This window comes from Bombina bombina, chromosome 8 (assembly GCF_027579735.1).
Source record: "Bombina bombina isolate aBomBom1 chromosome 8, aBomBom1.pri, whole genome shotgun sequence".
Classification (NCBI taxonomy): Eukaryota; Metazoa; Chordata; class Amphibia; order Anura; family Bombinatoridae; genus Bombina; species Bombina bombina.
The window spans coordinates 244,575,232-244,595,998 of record NC_069506.1 but is presented as its reverse complement, the minus strand read 5'-3'; positions in this window follow the sequence as shown (position 1 = coordinate 244,595,998).

The following is a 20,767-nucleotide window of genomic DNA, read 5'->3' as shown; positions in this document are numbered from 1 at the left end:
TTAATATAGTTAATGTAGGTGGCGGCGGGGTAGGGGGTCACATTAGGGGGTAATACATATAATATAATTAAGTTAGGAGGTGTTAGGGTTAGACTTAGTTTTAGTGGTTAATATATTTAATATAGGTGGCGGCGGTGTAGGGGGATTAGATTAGGGGTTAATAAATTTAATATAGGTGGCGGCAGTGTAGGGGGATTAGATTAGGGGTTAATAAATTTAATATACGTGGCGGCGGTGTAGGGGGATTAGATTAGGGGTTAATAAATTTAATATAGGTGGCGGCGGTGTAGGGGGATTAGATTAGGGGTTAATAAATTTAATATAGGTGGCGGCGGCGTAGGGGGATCATATTAGGGGTTAATAAATTTAAAATAGGTGGCGGCGGTGTAGGGGGATCATATTTTGGGTTAATATATTTATAATAGGTGGCAGCGGTGTAGGGGGATCACATTAGGGGTTAATATAGTTAATGTAGGTGGCGGCGGGGTAGGGGGTCACATTAGGGGGTAATACATATAATATAGGTGGCGGCAGTGTAGGGGGCTCACATTAGGGGGTAATAAATTTAATGTAGCTGGCGGCGGGGTAGGGGAATTATATTAGGGGGTAATATAGTTAATGTAATTGGCGACGGTGTAGGGGAATCATATTAGGGGGTAATACATTTAATGTAGCTGGCGGCGGGGTCCGGGAGCGGTGGTTTAGGGGTTAATACATTTATTGTTAGGAGTGAGGGGGGATTGCGGATAGAAGGGTATACGTGTCAGGCTATTTTTGGGAGGCATGTTAGACAGTAACGGGATATTTTATACTTTAGTTAGTTTTTTTTATGCGGCGGCAGTTTCTAAAGTGCCGTAAGTCACTGGCGACTCCAGAAATTTGTACTTACGCTTATTTCTGGACATCGCTAGTTTGTCAGACTTACGGCACTTTAGCAACTGTTGGCGCCGTATATGTGATAGCTCAATGTGCGAGCTGAAACATACGGGTGGCGCAGGTTGCCACGCTTGCGCCGAAACCTGCGCCGTATATCGGATTGCGCCCCTAGCTCTGAACATATTTGTATGTAAGTATATAAGTATATGTACATATGTGTTTTCACAATATACCTTTAACTCAGTTTTAAGTTTTTATTAATAATGAATGCATGTGCGCACACACACGTACTATATATAGTGCTACTAGTTCAGAGTAAATTTTTACTAGCCAACAATTTCTTTTTTAAGATACGATGAGTCCACGGATTTCATCCTTACTAGTGGGATATCGCCTCCTGGCCAGCAGGAGGAGGCAAAGAGCACCACAGCAGAGCTGTATATATAGCTCCTCTCTTCTCTCCCACTCCAGTCATTCTCTTTGCCTGTGTTAGTGATAGGAAGAGGTAAAGTGAGGTGTTAGTTTAGATTCTTCCATCAAGAGTTTGTTATTTTTAAAATGGTACCAGTAAATGCTATTTTATTTAGGGTGTAGCCGTATTCCTTGTAAGCCTCTAGAGTAGAGCTACAGGTGGCTTTAAAGCAATGGGAACTGGTAGGATTAAATTCTCACTGCACCTCCCATACTGTTTGCTGCCCTTCAGATATTGGTTTTAGCAAATATTAACTAAGACCCGGTATGTCTCCATAGAACTGCAGGAGGATGAAGGACCTCTTGACATGTGGGACTGTTCATGCTGCCGCTCAGCATAAAGGTATGTGCAGCTTTTTTATGTTCTGGGACATCCATTCCTCAGGCAAGGCTGTAATTGTTACCTATCAGTTAGTGGGGGAATTTACCTTTAATGGCAGGGCTTCCTTTATCACTATGTACCACTCGGCTCAAGGATATGCAGTGGGTGTATGTCACAACTAGGGGCTATGATATAAGAGGGGCTCCTACTGTGACAAATTATGGTATTTCTCATGGTGCTGTGAGAAACATGCCGGCCGGGAGATTGCTATATTGAATATAGCCCTAGCCGGGTGTTTTACTGACCATTTTACTATTTAGTCCTTGAGGCACTGTTTTTCCTCTCCCGGCGGTTTCATAAGAAGCATTGCCGGCCGGGAGATTGCTATACTGATGTAGCCCTAGCCAGGTGTTTTACTGAACATTGTACTATTTAGTCCTTGAGACGCTGTTTTTTCTCTCCTGGCTTTTTCATAAGAAGCATTGCCGACCGGGAGATTGCTGTACTGCCATCGCTTTACGAGAGTGTGGTTTACATTTATTGATTCTTGTCATTTTTGATCTCTGGGGCACTTAACTCATCTCCCGGCGGTTACATAAAAAGACTGGGAGATGAGTTTGTCTAATTTTTTGGGTCTGTCTTGAAATAGTGCGCCATAGATCAATATGGCGACTGGGAGCAGTTTGTTTTTGTTACCACCCACGACGGGCGGTCCTTAGAGGGGAGGTATTGCATTGTTGCGCCTTTTCTTCCCTTCTCTTCCGGAGCAGTTACTGGTCTCTATACGCTGACTCATTCTGTATGTGTGATGAGACCGGAGATTAGTTTTCCCTGATTGCGGATCATTAATGTGCTGCTCAGAGGGAGATTGTTTAGCTGATCAGTCTATTTAAGCTGTTCTGCCATGTTTATAATAAAAGAAAAGGTTATTCTTTTGAAAATTGAAAGTGACAGTGCCGTTTTTTGTATGGGTACTGTTTTTACTCTGATTAAAGTTTTTTTTTTTTTTTGAGAGCTCTTGTTTTCCCTTGTCAATGAAGTGTGGACCAAGAGGCTAGGTAGAGATTTTTTATGTTACACAAAGTTTAACCTCCAACTCTTTGGCTATTCCTTATGTATGTGAGGAATTTTTTCCTTAGGATTGGTGTTTTGTAATTATTTTTAGATTTTAGAGACCGTAGCATGCAGTGCCCTGTAGTTCCTTGCTATGGTCATGACAATGTTTATAAACAGCAATTTTGGCATACTAATTTTCTTGCTTGTGCACACAGAAATCAGGAATTACTTTTTCATTTTAAAGAGACGGTCACATGCAGTGCCCTGCGGTTTCTTGCACTTTCCATCCGGAATTGCTACACAAGACCTTGCTTATTTAATATCATGACAATGTTTATGTACAGCAATGTTGACATACTACTTTACTTGATTCTGCATACAGAATTCAGAAATTACTTTTAAATTTTAAAGAGACAGTCACATGCAGTGCCCTGCGGTTTCTTGCAATTCCCATCTGGGATTGCTGCACAAGACATTGCTTCTTTAATGTCATGGCGATGTCTATAAACAGTTATATTGGCATACTCCTTTAGCTTGCTTCTGCGTACAGAAATATGGAGTTACTTTCAAAATTTAAAGATTCTTTTCTCTTTTTTCTGAAATTATTCCTTCACAGGTGTTTGCTGTTTAGGAGTCTGTGGAAGCTCACATGCAGTGCCCTGCGCTTCCTCTCTCTCTCCACCCACAGTTGCTCTGCATTTCATGCAATATATGTTTTTACCACATGGTAGACAACATTTCTAGAGGAATTCTTTTCAATCATTTAGGGTGATTGGTTCAGTGGTGGCTATTACGAATGGTGTATTCTATTCTAGTGTATTTTGATACAGTCACTGGTGTGACGATATATTGGTTTAATACATTGTTTGATGATGCTAAGTCAGAAACTCTCCTGGATAAGCTCCAGGAAAGGATATAAGCTTTCAAATTGGCTAATTCCTCTGTTTTCAATTCTTCCCTTCAAGTTATCGATCTGGGAGCATAGAGGCTCACAGAGCCTTATGGGTAGAACCTTGTTCTATAGATGTATGCTCTAAGTTTAAGCTTTTAGCGATTCCTTACAAGGGGAGGGTTTTGTTGGGACCTGGCTTGACGGATATGATCTCTTTTGAGTTTTAAAGATTTTCATATAAAAAAGTAAGAACAAATGATGCTCCAAATAGCCTGCTGTTGCACCAGAGACAGCATGAAGGACATGCCCCGATCCGGAATTGGATTTTGGGGGGCAGTTTTTTTTGTCGCTCAAGTTTGGGTTCAAGATTCAAAGTAGAGTTCAAGAGTTCCTCCCAGAGGCAGTTTTCTGTTTTGAGATTATCTGCAGATCAGATGATGGAGAGGCGTTCTTAAGCTGTGTAAGAGATCTCTCCTCCATGGGAGTCATCTGTCCCATTCCAATTCAGGATCAGGGACAGGGGTTTTATTCAAATCTGTTTGTAGTTCCCAAAAAAAGGGAGCCTTCAGTCCTATCTTAGATCTCAAGAGTCTAAACAATTTTCTCAGGGTTCCATCCTTCAAGATGGAAACTATTCGTACCATTCTTCCATTGGTCCAGGAGGGTCAATTTTTGTCAACGGTGGATCTAAAGGATGTTTATCCGCATGTTCCTATCCACAGAGATCATCTCAAGTTTCTGAGGTTTGCCTTTCTGGACAAACATTATCAGTTTGTGGCTATCCCTTTCGGTCTAGCCACAGTGCCCAGAATTTTCACAAAGGTTCTGGGGTCTTTATTGGCGGTTCTAAGGCCGCGGGGCGTCTCGGTGGCGCCTTATCGGAATGATATTCTGATTCTGGCATCAGCATTTCTTCTGGCAAGGTCCCATACCGACATTGTGCTTTCCTTCCTAAGGACTCACGGGTGGAAGGTAAGCCTGGAAAAGAGTTCGTTAATTCCTCAGACAAGAGTACCCTTTTTGGGAACTCTAATCGACTCTATTTCAATGAAGATTTTTCTGACAGAGTTTAGAAAGTTAAAGATTCTGAATACATGCCGAGCCATTCAGTCCAATCCTCGTCCGTCAGTGGCTCAGTGCATGGAGGTAATCGGATTGATGGTGACGGCAATGGACATCATTCCGTTTGCTCATTTTCATCTCAGGCCTCTGCCATTAAGAATGCTCAGGCAGTGGAATGGAGATTATACAGATTTGTCTCTTTGAATAAATCTAGATAAGGAGACAAGGGACTCTCTTCTATGGTGGTTGTCGCTGGATCATCTATCCCAGGGGAGGTGCTTTCACAGACCTTTATGGGTGATAGTGACAATGGATGCCAGCCTGTTAGGATGGGGAGCAGTCTGGAACTCCCTAAGGGCTCAGGGTGTATGGACTCAGGCAGAGTCTCTCCTTCCCATCAATATCCTAGAGTTGAGAACAATATTCAATGAGCTCCGGGCTTGGTCTCAGTTGGTTTCGGCCCAATTTATCAGATTCTAGTCGGACAACATAACGACGGTAGCTTACATCAAACGAGCAGTTCCTTAGCGATGACAGAAGTAGTCAAGATAATACAGTGGGCGGAGTCTCACTCTTACCACCTGTCAGCGATGTACATCCCAGGGGTAGAAAACTGGGAAGCAGATTTTCTGAGCAGACAGACATTTCATCCGGGAGAATGGGAACTCCATCCAGAGGTATTTTCCGGCCTCATTCTAAGCAGGCCGGAGTTGGATCTCATGGCATCTCGTCAGAATGCCAAGCTTCCGAGATACGGGTACAGGTCCAGGGATCCCCAGGCCGAGCTGATAGATGCCTTGGTGGTGCCTTGGTCTTTCAGCCTAGCTTATGTATTCCTTCCGTTTGCTCTCCTTCCCCGGGTGATTGCTCGGATCAAACAGGAGAGAGAATCAGTGATCCTCATCGCCCTTCAGTGGCCTCCCAGGATTTGGTATGCCGATCTGGTGGACATGTTGTCTCAGCCACCATCGAAGCTCCCATTGAGGAGAGACCTTCTCATTCAGGGTCCCATCCATCATCCAAATCTAGTTTCTCTGCAGCTGTCTGCTTGGAGATTGAACGCTTAATTTTATCTAAGCGAGGATTTTCTGATTCGGTCATAGATATTTTAATTCAGGCACGTAAGCCTGTTACTAGGAAGATTTACCATAGGATATGGTGTAAATATATTTTTCTTTTACAAAGATATGACGAGTCCACGGATTTCATCCTTACTTGTGGGATATTAACCTCCTGCTAACAGGAAGTGGCAAAGAGCACCACAGCAGAGCTGTATATATAGCCCCTCCCCTTCCCCTCCACCCTCAGTCATTCTCTTTGCCTGTGTTATACTAGGAAGACATGGTAAAGTGAGGTGTTAGTTATAGTTTCTTCAATCAAGAAGTTTTTTATTTTAAATGGTACCGGTGCATACTATTTTCCTCAGGGGGATATGGAAGAAGATTTCTGCCCTGAGGTTTGATGATCTTAGCATTTGTAACTAAGATCCACGCTGGTTCCCACAAGACTTCTGAAGGTAACCATGAGACATCTTCAGTGTGGAGACCGGTTTCATGCTACAAGCAGCATTAAGGTATGTGCAGCCTTTTTTTCTGAGGAGACTTGGTGTATCAGAACTGGCTGGCATTATTTCCCTGTATGGGAATGGGGTAAGCAGTAAAACCTATTTTAATAAGAGGGGTGTTACTGGAATCCCTATTTTATATTTATCATTAGTTGATATTTGGGCATTATGTAACATGGGAGACAAAATAAAAAACAATGTTTTATGTTTTTTATTTTTGGCACTTAAAACTTATTGGCCAAGAAAAACAAAGCGCAAAAAGAGAGAGGATTCAAGTGTAGTTTTAAAACAACATGAATAGCGCAATAAGTAATATATCTACTCACCAGATTTAGATAATAAAAGTGCCTTTATTTGTTTATAAAGGAATAAAAACAACTTTGTTTCCGTGCACAGCACCCGGCAACTACAGACAGCTGATAACTGGAAGGTCTTTAAATTGCAGATCGCAACCTGCGGCAGGGTTTCCAGATAGCCCGCCCTCAGTAAATCAGTTCTGTTCTCGGGTGCTCCTGACGGATATGTGAACCCCTTATTGGTTTTATGCTTGAGGGTTATATTGTGTGTGTATTTTTACTTTAGTGCAAAACTGCATTTCCATGCTGTGTTGTTTGGGCCTACTCCAACTTTTGACCTTAAGGGGCGGAGCCTATTTTGGCGCAATTTCTTCAGGCTTAGCAGCAGCAAACAGTAACTCGGGGGCTCCTGGACTGTGTAGCTGGTCTGAAGGGTTGGAAACTTGATTCGAAGTACCCTGGGGGCGGGTAGGCGCCACAGCAGAGCTGTGGTGAGGTGCAGAGTGTATTTTTATCTATCTTTTGACTAAATGTTGATATAAGTACTTCTAAAGCCTTATTTATGCCCTTGCTTCTGGGTGCAGTAATTTTTGGATTAACCAACGATATTAAGTTAAATTTTGGAATAATTTAACGTTTTTTGTGCATTTTGGAAAAATTGTTCACTTTTTCTTTTCTTAAAGGCACAGTACACGTTTTTTCTAATGTTTATTTTATGCTATAAATAAGTGTTTAAGCGAATTTTGTGGTATTACTAGTCTGTTCAACATGTCTGACATTGAGGTTTCTCATTGTTCTATGTGTTTAGAAGCTATTGTGCAACCCCCTCTAACATTGTGTAACTTTTGTACTGAAAGGGCTTTACAATGTAAAACGCATATTTTAAATAAAGTAAGTGTGCCTAGGGATGATTCTCAGTCTGAAGAGAATCAGGATATGCCATCCAATTCTCCCCAAGTGTCACAACCTTTTATGCCCACACAAGCGACGCCTAGTACTTCTAGTGCGTCTAATTCCTTTACTCTGCAAGAGATGGCTGCAGTTATGTCAACTACCCTTACAGAGGTATTGTCTAAATTACCAGTGTTGCAGGGTAAACGCAGTAGGTCAAGTATTAATGTAAATACTGAATCCTCTGATGCTTTATTAGCTATTTCCGATGTTCCCTCACAGTGCTCTGAGTTGGGGATTAGGGAATTACTGTCTGAGGGTGAAATTTCTGATTCAGGTAATGTTTTGCCTCAAACAGATTTGGATGCTATGTCATTTAAATTTAAGCTTGAACACCTCTGCCTGTTGCTTAGGGAGGTTTTAGCGACTCTGGATGATTGTGATCCTATTGTGATTCCTCCAGAGAAATTGTGTAAAATGGATAAATATTTGGAAGTTCCTACGTACACTGATGTTTTTCCGGATCCTAAGAGAATTTCGGAAATTATTAGTAAGGAATGGGATAGACCAGGTATACTGTTTTCTCCCTCTCCTAATTTTAAGAAAATGTTCCCTATATCAGATACCATTCGGGAATCATGGCAAGCGGTCCCTAAGGTAGAGGGAGCTATATCTTCCCTAGCTAAGCGTACTACTATACCCATTGAGGATAGTTGTGCTTTCAAGGATCCTATGGATAAGAAATTAGAGGGTCTACTAAAGAAATTATTTGTTAATCAGGGATTTCTTTTACAACCTACGGCTTGCATTGTTCCAGTAACTACTGCAGCAGCTTTTTGGTTTGAGGCTCTAGAAGAGTCTCTTAAGGTTGGGACTCCATTAGATGACATTCTAGTTAGAATTAAGGCTCTTAAGCTAGCTAATTCTTTTATTACTGATGCCGCTTTTCAAATTGCTAAATTAGCGGCAAAAAATGCAGGATTTGCTATTTTAGCACATAGAGCATTGTGGCTCAAATCTTGGTCTGCTGAAGTGTCATCAAAACATAAGCTTTTAGCTATTCCCTATAAAGGTGAGACCCTTTTTGGGCCAAAATTGAAGGAGATCATTTCTGATATTACAGGAGGTAAGGGCCATGCCCTACCTCAGGATAGGTCGGTTAAAATGAGGGGTAAACAGAATAATTTTTGTTCCTTTTGGATCTTTAAAGGAGGACCCCCGCTTCTTCTTCTTCCACAAAGCAGCATGAAGGGGTGGCCCCCGATCTGGGACCAGATCTAGTAGGGGGCAGACTTTCTTTCTTTGCTCAGGCTTGGGCAAGTTATGTTCAGGATTCCTGGGCACTAGAAATAGTGACCCACGGTTATCAATTGGAATTCAAGGATTTTCTCCCAAGAGGGAGATTTCATCTTTCAAAATGATCTGCAAACCAGATAAAGAGAGAGGCGTTTTTACGCTGTGTAAAAGACCTTTTTACTATGGGAGTAATCTGTCCTGTTCCAAATTGGAACAGGGACAGGGGTTTTACTCAAACCTATTTGTGGTCCCCAAAAAAGAGGGAACGTTCAGACCCATTTTGGACCTCAAGTGTCTAAACAAATTTCTAAGAGTTCCATCATTCAAGATGGAGACAATTCGAATGATTTTGCCAATGATCCAGGAGGGTCAATATATGACTACCGTGGATTTGAAGGATGCTTACCTTCATATTCCAATCCACAAAGATCATCATCGGTTTCTAAGGTTTGCCTTCTTGGACAAACATTATCAGTTCGTGGCTCTTCCTTTCGGGTTGGCCAAAGCACCCAGAATTTTCACAAAGGTTCTAGGGTCTCTTTTGGTGGTTCTCAGACTGCAAGGGATAGCGGTGGCGCCTTATCTGGACGATATTCTGATTCAGGCGTCAACATATCTGACAAAATCTCACATGGACACAGTGAGACACACAGAACTCACGGCTGGAAGGTGAACATAGAGAAGAGTCCACTTGTTCCACAGACAAGGGTTCCTTGTCTCTGATAGACTCGGTAGCCATGAAAGTATTTCTGACGGAGGTCAGAAAATCAAAGATTTTGAATACTTGCCGAGCACTTCTGTCCATTCCTTGGCCATCAGTGGCTCAGTGTATGGAGGTAATTGGATTAATGGTAGCGGCAATGGACATTGTTCCGTTTGCTTGCTTTTATCTCAGACCACTGCAACTGTGCATGCTCAGTCAGTCTAATGGAGATTATGCGGATTTATCTCCAAAGATAATTCTGGATCAAGAGACCAGAAACTCTCTTCTTTGGTGGTTGTCGCCAGATCATCTGTCCCAGGGGACTTGTTTCCGTAGACCCTCATGGGTGATAGTGACAACAGATGCCAGCCTTCTGGGCTGGGGTGCAGTTTGGAACTCCCTGAAGGCTCAGGGTGTTTGGACTCAGGTGGAGTCTCTACTTCCAATCAATATTCTGGAACTGAGAGCAATATTCAATGCGCTCCGGGTGAAGTGGGAACTTCACCCAGAGGTATTTGCCTCATTGATTCTCAGATGGGACAGACCGGAATTGGTTTTGGCTTCCAAGATACGGATCCCGGTCAAGGGATCCTCAGGCCGAAATGATAGATGCCTTGGCAGTACCTTGGATGTTCAGCCTAGCTTATGTGTTTCCGCCGTTTCCTCTCCTCCCACGCGTGATTGCTCGAATCAAACAGGAGAGAGCTTCAGTGATCCTGATAGCGCCTGGGTGGCCACGCAGGACTTGGTATGCGGATTTAGTGGACATGTCCTCTCTGCCACCGTGGAAACTTCCGTTGAGACAGGACCTTCTCATTCAAGGTCCTTTCCAACATCCAAATCTAATTTCTCTGCAACTGACTGCATGGAGATTGAAAGCTTGATTTTATCGAAGCGAGGATTCTCTGGTTCAGTTATCAATACTTTGATACAGGCTAGAAAGCCTGTCACTAGAAAAATCTATCATAAGATATGGCGTAAATATCTTTTTGCTGTGAATCCAAGGGTTACTCATGGAGTAAAGTTAGGATTCCTAGGATTTTGTCTTTTCTCCAAGAAGGATTGGAGAAAGGGTTATCAGCAAGTTCCTTAAAGGGACAAATTTCAGCTTTGTCAATTCTGTTTCACAAACGTTTGGCAAATGTATCAAATGTTCAGTCTTTTTGTCAGGCTCTATCTAGAATTAAGCCTGTATTTAGACCTATTACTCCTCCCTGGAGTTTGAATGTAGTTCTTTGAGTTCTGCAAGGGGTTCCGTTTGAACCTATGCATTCCATAGATATTAAACTATTATCTTGGAAAGTTCTGTTTTTGATTGCTATTTCTTCTGCTCAAAGAGTTTCTGAGCTTTCAGCATTACAGTGGGATTCGCCTTATCTCATATTTCATTCTGATAAGGTGGTTTTTATGTACCAAACCTGGGTTCCTTCCTAAGGTTGTTTCGAATAAAAATATTAATCAGGAAATTGTTGTTCCTTCCTTGTGTCCTAATCCTTCTTCTAAGAAGGAGCGTCTGTTACATAACTTGGACGTGGTCCATGCCTTAAAGTTTTACTTACAGGCAACTAAGGATTTCCGTCAGTCATCTTCATTATTCATTGTTTATTCTGGAAAGCGTAGGGGTCAGAAAGCTACGGCTACCTCTCTTTCTTTTTGGCTAAGAAGTATCATCCGCCTGGCATATGAGACTGCTGGACAGCAGCCTCCTGAAATAATTACGTCTCATTCTTCTAGGGCTGTGGCTTCCACATGGGTTTTTAAAAACGATGCATCTGTGGAACAGATTTGTAAGGCTGCGACTTGGTCGTCCCTTCACACTTTTTCCAAATTTTACAAATTTGATACTTTTGCTTCTTCTGAGGCTATCTTTGGGAGAAAGGTTCTTCAAGCAGTGGTGCCTTCCGTTTAGGTTCCTGTCTTGTCCCTCCCTTTCATCCGTGTCCTATTACTTTGGTATTGGTTTCCCCCAAGTAAGGATGAAATCTGTGGACTCGTCATATCTTTGTAAAAGAAAACTAAATTTATGCTTACCTGATAAATTACTTTCTTTTCCGATATGACGAGTCCACGGCCCACCCTGTTCTTTTTAAGACAGTTTTTCTTTATATTTTTTGTAAACTTCAGTCACCTCTGCACCTTTTCAGCCTTTCCTTTTTCTCTTCCTATACCTTCGGCAGAATGACTGAGGGTGGAGGGGAAGGGGAGGGGCTATATATACAGCTCTGCTGTGGTGCTCTTTGCCACTTCCTGTTAGCAGGAGGTTAATATCCCACAAGTAAGGACGAAATCCGTGGACTCGTCATATCGTAAAAGAAAGTAATTTATCAGGTAAGCATAAATTTAGTTTTTGGGGTGAATCCAAGGGCTACTCGTGGAGTAGGGTTAGGATTCCCAGGATTTTGTCTTTTCTCCAAGAGGGATTGGAGAAGGGGTTGTCAGCAAGTTCCTTGAAGGGACAGTTTTCTGCTTTATTTATTTTGTTTTACAAGCGTCTCGCAGATGTTCCAGATGTACAATCTTTTTGTCAGGCTCTGACTAGAATCAGGCCTGTATTTAGACCAATTGCTCCTCCTTGAAGTTTAATTTTAGTTCTTAGAGTTCTTCAAGGGGTTCTATTTGAACCTATGCATTCCATAGATATTAAGTTATTATCTTGGAAAGTTTTATTTTTGGTTGCTATTTCTTCTGCTCGAAGGGTATTTGAGCTTTCGGCTTTACAATTTGATTCTCCTTATCTTATTTTCCATTCGGATAAGGTGGTGTTACGTACTAAACCTGGTTTTCTTCCTAAAGTTGTTTCCAACAAGAATATTAATCAGGAGATTGTTGTTCCTTCCTTGTGTCCTAATCCTTCTTCCAAGAAGGAACGTCTGTTGCATAATTTAGATGTGGTCTGTGCCTTGAAGTTCTACTTACAAGGGATTAAGGATTTTCGTCAATCGTCTTCTTTGTTTGTCGTTCTTTCCGGGCAACGTAGGGGTCAGAAAGCTATGGCTACCTCTCTTTCTTTTTCTTTTTGATTGAGGAGAATCATCCATTTTGCATATGAGACTGCTGGACAGCAGCCTCCTGAATGAATTACGGCTCATTCCACTAGGGCTGTGGCTTCTTCATGGGCATTTAAAAATGATGCTCCTGTTGAACAGTTTTGTAGAGCTGCAACTTGGTCGTCACTTCACACTTTTTCCAAATTTTACAAATTTGATACTTTTGCCTTGGCTGAGGCTGTTTTTGGGAGGAAGGTTCTTCAAGCAGTGGTGCCTTCCGTTTAGGTTCTCTGTCTTGTCCCTCCCTTTTCATCCATGTACTATAGCTTTGGTATTGTATCCCACAAGTAAGGGGATAAAGAAAAGAAAAGAAAATTTATGCTTACCTGATAAATGTATTTCTTTTTGGATACGATGAGTCCACGGCCCGCCCTGTTCTTTTAAGACGGGTATTTATTTTGGTAAACTTCAGACACCTCTGCACCTTGGCTTTTCCTTTCTCTTCCTAACTTCGGTCGAATGACTGGAGTGGGAGGGAAGGGAGGAGCTATATATACAGCTCTGCTGTGGTGCTCTTTGCCTCCTCCTGCTGGCCAGGAGGCGATATCCCACAAGTAAGGATGAAATCCGTGGACTCATCGTATCCAAAAAGAAATAAATTTATCAGGTAAGCATAAATTTTCTTTTCATACGTAAAATTGTAATACGCAGTTATATATTTTTATTACACATTTATATTAAGAATAAACACTTTGAATGTAGTTATAAACTTATGAATAATATAAACTTTTTCTCTTACCTAAAAAGAGTTGTTTCTTCTTCAGATGTCATGAGACAGGAATAGACAGGCACACACAATGGCGTATGCTGTCGGCAGTTATCGAGGTCGAGCGGACATGAATCGCTACATCAAATCATGTCCATTTGACTTTTAATCAATCTAACCCTAAAACTTTACACTTACAGGGGTCGATCCGATAAAAATCGTCGCCCGCAAAAGCTGGTGACGCCAATATTTGCGCGGGTTTGGTATCCTATATACGGCGTAACCTAGAAGTTACGCGCGTTTATTTCTGCCGTCGCCCGTAGTTTTTTTGGCCATAGGCAGGTATACCAAACCAGCGCAGTTTGGTATCCAATATACAGCGTAAGGACTTACGTGGCGAAAATGGAGAAATCTTACTCCATTTTCACCTCGCCACAAAAAGCAGCCGTAAGAAGCCTTACACTGACTATTGGAGCCCCGTAACTCCCTAAACTGGCTGCTAAATAAACCTAACACCTAACGCATGCGCAATGTCTATCTAGCTGTCAACCGCGATCTGCTAAATAAAACCTAACACCTAACGCATGCGCAATGTCTATCTCCCTGTCAACCGCGATCCCCCGCCGCAATCCCTAATAAATTATTTAACCCCTAAACCGCCGCCATCTACATAAACTAACCCCCTACTGTGAGCCCCTAAAACCGCCACCATCTAACTGATCTATCCCCTAATGTGAACCCCTAAAACCGCCACCATCTAACTGATCTATCCCCTAATGTGAACCCCTTACACCGCCGCCATCTATCTTATCTATCCCCTAATCTGACCCCTTACACCGCCGCCACCTATATAAAAATTATTAACCCCATAATCTAATCCCCCTATACCGCCGCCAGCTATATTAATATTATTAACCCCTAATCTAATCCCCCTAAAATAATTATCTCTATTACCAGCCCTTAAAAGGGCCTTTTGCGGGGCTTTGCCCCAAAGTAAACAGCTCTTTTGTCCTATAACCTGCCCTCCCTACACCGCCGCCACCTATATTAATAGTATTAACCCCTAATGTAAGCCCCTTACACCGCCGCCATCTATATTAAAATTATTAACCCCTAATTTAATCTACCTACCCCGCTGCCAGCTATATTATCTATATTAACCCTAAGTATATTATAGTTAATATAGTTATTACATTATATATATTAACTATATTAACCCTAATTATATTAGGGTTAATATAGTTAATATAGTTACTATAGTATTTATATTAACTATATTAACTCTATCTAACCCTAACACCCCTAACTAAATTCTTATTAAATAAATCTAATTCATATTATAAACTAAAATATTCCTATTTAAATCTAAATACTTACCTATAAAATAAACCCTAAGATAGCTACAATATAATTAATAATTACATTGTAGCTATGTTAGGGTTTATATTTATTTTACAGGTAAATTGTTAATTATTTTAACTAGGTATAATAGCTATTAAATAGTTATTAACTATTTAATAGCTACCTAGTTAAAATAATTACCCAATTACCTGTAAAATAAATCCTAACCTAAGTTACAAATACACCTACACTATCAATAAATTAAATAAACTACAAATATCTATCTAAAAATACAATTAAATAAACTAAACTAAATTACAAAAAAACAAACAAACACTAAATTACAAAAATAAAAAAAAGATTACAAGATTTTTAAGCTAATTACACCTATTCTAAGCCCCCTAATAAAATAATAAAGCCCCCAAAATAAAAAAATGTCCCTACCCTATTCTAAATTAAAAAAAAGTTCAAAGCTCTTTTACCTTACCAGCCCTTAAAAGGGCTTTTTGTGGGGCATGCCCCAAAGAAAACTGCTCTTTTGCCTGAAAAAAAAACACAATACTACCCCCCAACATTACAACCCACCACCCACATACCCCTAATCTAACCCAAACCCCCCTTAAATAAACCTAACACTACCCCCCTGAAGATCTCCCTACCTTATCTTCACCACGCCGGGCCGAACTCCTCATCCGATCCGGGTGATGTCTATCCAAGCGGTAAAGAAGAAATCTTCATCCCGGCGATGTTTTTATCCAAGCGGCAGCAAAGTCTTCTTCCATCCGCCAGCATCTTCCATCAAGCAGCATCTTCAATCTTCTCTCCACCGACGCGGAGCATCCATCCCGGCCGACGACTGAACGACGAATGAGGTACCTTTAAATGACGTCATCCAAGATGGCGTCCGTCGAATTCCGATTGGCTGATAGGATTCTATCAGCCAATCGGAATTAAGGTAGAAAAATCTGATTGGCTGATTGAATCAGCCAATCAGATTCAAGTTCAATCCGATTGGCTGAACCAATCAGCCAATCAGATTGAGCTCGCATTCTATTGGCTGATCGGATATTTGTAGTTTATTTAATTTATTGATAGTGTAGGTGTATTTGTAACTTAGGTTAGGATTTATTTTACAGGTAATTGGGTAATTATTTTAACTAGGTAGCTATTAAATAGTTAATAACTATTTAATAGCTATTATACCTAGTTAAAATAATTAACAATTTACCTGTAAAATAAATATAAACCCTAACATAGCTACAATGTAATTATTAATTATATTGTAGCTATCTTAGGGTTTATTTTATAGGTAAGTATTTAGATTTAAATAGGAATATTTTAATTAATAATATTAATATTAGATTTATTTTAATAAGAGTTTAGTTAGGATGTTAGAGTTAGATAGGGTTATTATACTTAATATATATATATATAATATAATAACAATATTAACTATATTAACCCTAATATAATTAGGGTTAATATAGTTAATATAGCTGGCGGCGGTGTAGGGGGATTAGATTAGGGTTTAATACATTTATTATAGGTGGCCGCGGTGTAGGGGGATGTAGATTGTAGGCAAAAGAGCAGTTTACTTTGTGACAAAGCCCCGCCAAAAGCCCTTTTAAGGGCTGGCAAAAGAGCTGAATTCTTCGGGGCATGCCCCGCAAAAAGCCCTTTTAAGGGCTGGCAAAAGAGCTGTTACTTTGGGGCAATGCCACGCAAAAAGCCCTTTTCAGGGCTATTTGTAGGGTTAGACTTAGGTTTAGTGGTAGGGATAGTTTAGTATTTTAGGGGTTAAATAATTTAATATAGATGGTGGCGGGGTAGGGGGATTAGATTAGGGGTTAATAATTTTAAAATAGATAACGGCGGGGTAGGGGCTCACTTTAGGGGGTAGGTAAGGTAGATGGCAGCGGTGTTAGGGGCTCACTTTAGGGGGTTATAGATTTAATATAGCTGGCGGCGGTTTAGGGGTTAATAACTTTATTATGTTGCGGCGGGGTTTGGGAGCGGCGGTTTAGGGGTTAATACATATTTTATTGTTAGGCTAGTGAGGGGGGATAGCGGATAGAGGGTTAGACGTGTCGGGCTATGTTAGGGAGGCGTGTTAGACTTTTCGGGCTATGTTAGGGAGGCATGTTAGACAGTGCTGGTGATTTCATACTTTAGTCAGGTTTTGTAGGCGCCGGCAGTTTCTAACGTGGCGCAAGTCACTGGCGACGCCAGATTTCTGGACATCGCTGGTTTATTCGACTTACGGTATATTGGATAGCTCAAGATGCGAGCTGAAACTGCGGGTGACGCGGGTTCCCTCGCTTGCGCCGCAAACTACGCCGTATATCGGATCGCGCCCACAGTATTTTGTCAATATTTAAACAACTAATACAGCTTTTAAAAAAATCATCTACATGTTATTCTCAGACTAATCTTCTCTTTGAATGCTTCATTGTATCTAGTATTTATTTATCTAGATTATAAGTGGAGTTCTAATTTAACGGCACACATGAAATAACCAGCCATTACAAATGGAAGGTTAATGCTACCGCAAGCTCGTTGTAACGCTTTGCGCTCAAATTCATAAACCAGAGATCAGATCTTTGGTTAATGAAAAAAATGTCCCCCTATTTCCCCTAAAAATAAAGTGTAAGGTTTCTCTATTAAAATAAAAAATGGTAGCATCTTTATTTAAAAAAAATAACTGCACAAAGCAGTTATAAGGGGTTAAAGTGAGGAGATGTGGGGTGCCTTTACATTGCAGTCTATGAGGACTGTGTTTAAACTGTAAATATATACAGTGTGTAGATGCTTATATACATATATATTTATGTTTTAATATGTGTATTCTATTCCTATTCATAGCAGAATATGGTCTATTAATTCTTAAATACATATTTCTACATATATCTGATGGTATTTTGGTACAATATATCTATACCAATATATAAATAGATGATTATATATAGGTATAGATATATACAGATATATATAGGAATATAAATACATAGATCATATTCTGCTATGTGCAGAACATTGGAATGTTAAATATTTACAGTAAATACACAGTAAATACACAGTATAACATGTTAATATGCTTTTACAAAATTTTATCTACTTAAAGTGAAAGTAAATCCTAGCATTGTACAAACACTATGATTGACTATTGAAACAAATAAAGGGGGCTTTCATTCATGAAGTGTAAGATACTTCATGTAGAAAGCTCCTTTATTTGTTTCAACCGATCGCCGTTCTCAGCTGCTACAGCAGCCCACAGCTAAAAAAGTTTTTTGCTAAGAGGTGACGTTTTTACCTCTTAGCCAATAGCTGTGCAGTAAATCCGGCTCCCATGGGCGCCAAGACAGATTTACCGCATGGCTATTGGCTAAGAGGTGAAAACGTCACCTCTTAGCAAAAAATGTTTTTAGCTGTGGGCTGCTGTAGCAGCTAAAAACGGCGATTAATTGAAACAAATAAAGGAGCTTTCTACATGAAGTATCTTACACTTCATGAATGAAAGTCCCATTTATTTGTTTCAAAAGTCAATCCTAGCATTTGTACAACGCTAGGATTAACTTTCACTTTAACTGCAAAGAACTTTAATCCACTTATATAACATGTCTATATATATATATATATATATATATACATATGTATTTATGTGTTTATATCTGTGTATATATATATATATCTCTGTAAACACATATATACACACATAAATATATAAATACATATGTGCACACATCTAAACATATGTACACACATATATAGGTATATACAGGTAGCCCTCAGTTTACGCCGGGGTTAGGTTCCAGAAGGAATGGTTGTAAATCGAAACCGTTGTAAATTGAAACCCAGTTTATAATGTAAGTCTATGGGAAGTGAGGGAGATAGGTTCCAGGCCCCTCTCAAAATTGTCATAAGTAACACCTAATACATTATTTTTAAAGCTTTGAAATGAAGACTTTAAATGCTAAACAGCATTATAAACCTAATAAAATAATCACCCAACACAGAATATATAATTAAGCTAAGTTAAATGAACAAAAACATTTGCTAAACAGCATTATAAACCTAATAAAATAATCACACAACGCAGATTTCACCTGCATTTTTCTGCAAACAGTTCTTTCTATGCGTTCCAATCTGGACTGATTTATAGACAGGAAGATCTTGTTCCTTTGAAATCTGCTTGATAGCTCAGGTCTGGTTAAACTGATTTCAGCTTGCTTGGCTTTTCTGCAACACAAGCGGACAGCTTCACCTACTGGCTATTTTAATAAATGCACTGCTTCTCAATGCTTTTCAATAGCAGTCACATGACTGGAAAAAAAGGTTGTTATTCTGAAACGGTGTAAATTGAACCGTTGTAAAACGAGGGCCACCTGTATAAAAAAGCCATTTGCCTGCCTTTTGTTTTTCTAACACCTGAGACCCCTTATAACTTTTCTGTGCAATATTTTTTTTAAATAATTTTTATTATTTTTTTGTTATTATGAACGTAACTGTACTTTTCAATGTATTTTTGATGTGTTTTGTGACACTCTTTTGTTTCACAAAACAGTTAACAAGAGCTCTGAGGACACGGTAATCATTCTAGCATAAATCACAATTGTGCTCACGCATTTGAATTTACTTTCAACTTGTAATACAAGCACTTCATCCGGCAAACAGCTGTGATAAACAAGATATCGCTTGCGCGTAACTGTTAGCACGCCCTAAAAACTTAAAATATTTTAGATTGAATATTTTTGACTTTGACATAGACCACACACACACACACACACTTCTCTCACACACAGAAACACACTCCTCTCTCTCTTACACTCACTCTCCTTTCTCTCTCTCACAAACACACACACCTCTAACACACACTCCCCCCACACACACCTCTAACACACACTCCCCCCACACACGCCTCTAACACACACATACACACTTCACACACACACACACACTCCTCTCTCACACACACACGCCTCTAACACACACATACACACTTCACACACACACACTCCTCTCTCACACACACACGCCTCTAACACACACATACACACTTCACACACACACACTCCTCTCTCACACACACACGCCTCTAACACACACATACACACTTCACACACACACACACTCCTCTCTCACACACACGCCTCTAACACACACATACACACTTCACACACACACACACTCCTCTCTCACACACACACGCCTCTAACACACACATACACACTTCACACACACACACACACACACACTCCACACACAAAGGGAGGATAGAGAGAGCAGAGGGAGGAGAGGGAGAGAGAGCAAAGAGGGTGGAAAGGGATAGAGAGCATGGGGGAGACCGGCAGAGAGATAGCAGAGGGGGAGAAAGATGGAGATCAGGTTGGGAGAAAGATAGAGAGCAGGTTGTGAGAGAGCACACACATATAACATCCCCTCTGTGTCCAACTGCTGCCATCAGAGCTGGCATCCAGAGGCTAGAACCCACCAAGATCTCCCTTCTGACATTTCTCCCCCTGATTCAGCAGTGGTATATACAAGGCATCGCAGCTCTTACTTGCTGCATGGCCACCCTGCTCCACCCCCCTTCACAGTCCTCATCTCGCTGCTCTGCTTTGACTACTTCTTTTGTTACCTCCCTCCAGAGCCCTCATCTTGATGCCCTGCTCCACACCCTCCCTTCACAGCCATAATCTTGCCGCCATGCTCCACCTTTACCTTCCTCCACAGCCCTCAACTCATCACCCAGCTCTGCCCTCCTCCTACATAACCCTCATATTTCCCCCTGTTCCGCTTCCCCTACCTCCACAGCCCTCTTCTCGTCGCCCTGCCCTCCCGCTCCATATCCCACACTTTGCTGCCCTGCTCCGCCCTCCCCCTCCATAGCCTACATCTCGCCACCCTGTCCCATCTCCTCTCCACAGCCCTCATCTTGCCGCAAATGGCCTTGTGCAGGAAATGGTTACATCCTGCACGTGGGTAATATACTTAAAATAAATAGACATCTAAATAGAATGTATAAACACTGGTAAATGAAAATAAATTCTTCATGCGCCGTACTCGCCTGGACAACAGGACGAGTGCATTTCTCAAGCACTGTGTATATATTTATATATATATATATACCGTATATGTTACGGGTAAATGCTAGGATTACCCAAGCAGCTGTGGGTAAAGCCCGATGTACTGTAATTCAACTGTGGGTAAAGCTCGATGTACTGTAATTCAACTGTGGGTAAAGCTT